This window comes from Chrysochloris asiatica, unplaced genomic scaffold (genome assembly GCF_000296735.1).
Source record: "Chrysochloris asiatica unplaced genomic scaffold, ChrAsi1.0 scaffold00140, whole genome shotgun sequence".
In the NCBI taxonomy this organism is placed as follows: Eukaryota; Metazoa; Chordata; class Mammalia; order Afrosoricida; family Chrysochloridae; genus Chrysochloris; species Chrysochloris asiatica.
Window position 1 is genome coordinate 2972775 of NW_006408658.1, and position 4489 is coordinate 2977263.

A 4489-nucleotide genomic window follows, 5' to 3' on the forward strand; every position below is an offset into this window, starting at 1 on the left:
AGCCCATCCCACTGCAGTCCTCAAGTTCATCTAACGCTGGCTAGGACAGGTTATTGTCTCACTTCAGTTGGAGTTCCCCCTAGAGACTTTGGACGTTGATCCTGGTCACACCTGAGAACAGTTCTACTCAGACCTCAGCTGTGCCTTCAGGGAGTACTGCTGAACAATCCTTAGTAAATTCCTGGGCCAACAGGCTCATCATAGAAAAGGACTTTTAGGAAGCCTGGGCCACAGTAGGGTATAGGCTATGCCAACTTGAACTTGAATAACTTGAAAGCAGCTTTTCTTAGGCAGTTAAGTGAAAAGATCCAACATTAGAGAAACAACTGTTCTCAATTCAGACCTTTAAGCATAGAACAAAATACATATGTTGCTTTTAAAATGCAAGGCAATGAAGTAGAGCACTTGTGAAGTTTCTAACTTCAAATGACTCATACTTGCGTTCAGTGGGTTTTTAAGATGAAACTCAAACCATAGCAAAACCATTGCTATCAAGTTGATTGAAGTGGCTGGTGGACTCAAACCACTGACCTAGTGGTTAGCAGTCCAGTGCTTGTCCTTATACTTCAAGATGGGCTACCCCAAATTCAGCTGAGGTGTACTGTGTCCTATTAGGATCAGAGTATCACTGGAGAGTGTTTCTTCCACACTAAATGTGAATACAAATGAAGTAATCTACAAAATCATAATTACTTTTAGGTTATAAGATACCTTAGAACATAAACTGAGTCCTGGTGTGGTGCTGTGGGATAAAGCACTAGACCACAAGGTTGGTTTGAACCACAATGTGGGAAGTTCAAACTCATCAGTGGCTCCTTGGAAGCCCTATACAGGGTCGCTATGAGTCAGAACCAATTTGACAGCACAAGGGTATAAACAGGAGCCCAGTGACTCCATTGGATAAGTATTGAACTGTGAACCACAAGGTTGATGGCAGTCCACCAGCTGCTCGGGGAGAGAAAGATGCAGCTCTCTGCTCCTGCAAAAGATTTAGCACCTCACCTTGGAAGCCCCATCCAGGGTCACAATGAATCAGAACTGATTCTGTACTTCACAACAAAATGTATCAGAACACACTCCAGGGTACTTAACAAGGACATAAAGCAGTTCCTGAGAATATTTTGTTTTGTAAAAAGGGTCAGTGCAAATGTGATAAACCAAAGAAATGAGAAACTCAGTTGGGAATATCCAAATAGAGCCCTTCGGTGCACCCTGCCTTTCATGTCAGTCCTGGAGTTGCTGAAATGTTCAATGAGACTGTGCTAGTTATCTCCAGTTCCACCTCCATTACATTTATACCTGACTTTTCTGTCCTGTTCTGTTCCCCAAGAGCTGCCCTTTCTGGGCTGCAGCAAGTATACTGGGTATGGGTAAGTTGCTCCTCGGAAACCTATACCAGGTCTCTATGAGTTGGAACCAACTTGATGCACTTTAACAACAAGATCAAGCCTCTGACTGAATACTGAATGGAGAAAAGAGGAAACATACATCAGGATATTTATTCACCTCAGTTCCCTTTCTTTTGACTGTTGCCTGCTGCTAATGGTTGCCTTGTGTTGTTGCAGTTGTTATGTGGCCCTCTTCCATGATTCTAAGTCTGGCCAGGCACTGGTAACCATCGCTTACCCTGCAGGCCAATGGTAACAGTAGCTTCTTGCTGTTCCTTTTTGTTAAGTTCTGTGAAGTTTATTCTGACCCTTAACGAACCTGTGTAGGGTTTCTGAGGAGCAGCTGGTGAGCTTGAACCACCGACCTTGTAGTTCAAACGGTTTTACAGTCTGGTGCATTAACCCACACCGCCACACCAGGACTATGAAATTCACTCTCTTTGCTGGTTCCTTTACCCCAACCCATGACTCAATCATAACAATTGTGAGCGTGACACAAGACAGTGTTTCTTTCTGTTGTACATCTGGTCACTTGAGTTTAAACAACTGTATGACACCTAACCACAACAGCAGAGGTTTTTAAGTGCCATTGTTTCAGTTCTTACTCACAGCGACCCTGTATAGGATTTTCAATGAGCAGCTGATGGTTTTGAACCATCGACCTTGCAGTTAGCCATCCAGTGCTTTTCTCACAGTGCCACACCAGGACTCATTTATAGGCTGAACAGTGGATATTTGTACACATGGAATCCTGGGATTGCTCTGTATGACAAGCACTGGACCACAAGGTCAGTTTGAACTGCAAGGTCAGTGGTTCAAACTCATGAGCTGCTCATCAGAAACTTTACATTGTTGTTGTTAGGTGCCATTGAATTGGTACCAACTCATAATGACCCTATATACAACATAATGAAACACTATGTGTCCTGTGCCAACGTCATAATCTTTGCTACACTTGAGCCCATTGCTGCTGCCACTGTGCTAATCCATCTAGTAAGGGGTCTTCCTCTTTTTCTCTGACCCTCCACTTTACCAAACATGATATCTTTCTCCAGGGACTGTTCCCTCCTGATAACATGTTTGAAGTCTGAGAGGCGAAGTCTGGCCATCCTGCTTCCAAGGAGCATTCTGGCTGTACTTCATCAAATACAGATTTGTTAGTTCTTTTGACAGTCCATGGTCATTTTAATATTCTCCAGCACCGTAATTCAAATGCATCAATTCTTCTACTGTCTTCCTTATTCACTGTCCAACTTTCACATGCATATGAGGTTATTGAAAATACCATGGCTAAAGGGTCAGGCACACCTTAGTCCTCAAGTGGACATCTTTGTTCTTGAACACGTTAAAGAGGTCTTGTACAGCAGATTTGCCTAATGCAACATGCCATTTGATTTCTTGACTGCTGCTTCCATGAGTGTTGATGGTGGATCCAAGCAAAATGAAGTCTTTGATATCTTCAATCATTTTTCCATTTATATATGAATGCTGTTTATTGGTCCAGTGATGAGGATTTTTATTTTCTTTACATTGAAGTGCAACCCATACTGTGGTCTTGGATCTTCATCAATATTTTAAGACCTCTTCACTTTCAGCGAGCAAGGTTGTATCATCTGCATATTGCAGGTTGTTAAAGAGTCTTCCTTCAATCCTGATGCTGCGTTCTTCCTCATGTAATCCAGTTTTTTGAATTATGTGCTCAGTTTACAGATTGAATAAGTATAGTGAAAGATTACAACCCTGGAACACACCTTTCTTAATTTTAAATCATTAATTGTTCCCTTGTTCTGTTTGGACAACTGCCTCTTGGTCTATGTACAGATTTCTCATGAGCACAAGTGAGTGTTCCAGAATACTCATTCTCCACAATGTTGTCCATAGCTTGCCATGATCCACACAATCTAAAGTCTCTATGTAGTCAATAAAGCACAGGTAAACATCTTTCTGGTACTCTCTGCTTTCAGATAAGAGACATCTGACATCAGCAATAATACCCCTGTTTCATGTCCTCGTCTGAATCCATCTTGAACATCTGGTACTTCTCTGTAAATGCATGGTTTTTGAATTATCTTTAGCAAAATTTCACTTGCATGCAATATTAATGATATTGTCCGATGTTTTCTGCATATGTTGGGTCACATCTCCATGGAATGGGCACAAATATGGATCTCGTCCAGTCAGTTGTCCAGGTAGTTTTGTCTTGCAAATTTATTGGCATAAATGAGTGAGTGCCTCCAGCATTTTATCAGTTTGCTGATAAAGATTTTAATTTCGTATTCCATCAGTTCTCGGTGCCTTGTTCTTTGCCAATGCCTTCAATGCACTTAGGATTTCTTCCTTCAGTATCACTGGATCTTGATCATATGCTACCTCTTGAAATGGCTGAACACTGACCATTTCATTTGGTATAGTGACTCAGTGTATTTCTTCCATCTTCTTTTTCTTTTAAGTTTTTATTGTGACTTGAGTGATAGTTTACATGGGGAACATCAGTGCATTTCTTGCAATGATTACAATCTCCTGCATGCTTCATCATTCAACAGTATTTACTTCTATTCCCTCTATTTGTTTATTTGGTGTTTTTTTTTTTTTTTTTTTTTTTTGTGATGTGCACCAAAACACTCAGGAATATACAATCTTCAAACAAAGGGCACACCCTGCCCTCTGGCTGCCAGCACACATCTCCTCTCCCTTCATGAGTCTAGAATCCTCAGCTGCTCTGTTTCTCCATGTCATGGTCTCTGCCTCCATCTCTGGTGTTGCTGCTTCTCTTGGTAGGGTCCCACACTCCATTTCTGCTCTTCTTCCTTGATGTTCCCAGGATCCTCTGTTCCAGGACTGTAAGATTGACCACTCACCCCCTTTTGCTACAAAACTTCTACCTTTACAGTTGAAACAATAGCAATTAGCTACCTCCATCTTCTTTAGATACTTTCTGTATCATTCAATATTTTGCCAATTATTGTTGTTAAGTGCTATCGAGTCAATTCTGACCCATATTGATCCTATATAGGGTTTCTGAGGAGCAGCTGGTGAAGCGCTGAGCTTGTGGTTCAAACTGACTTTGCAGTCCAGCACATTAACCCACAGTGCCATACCAG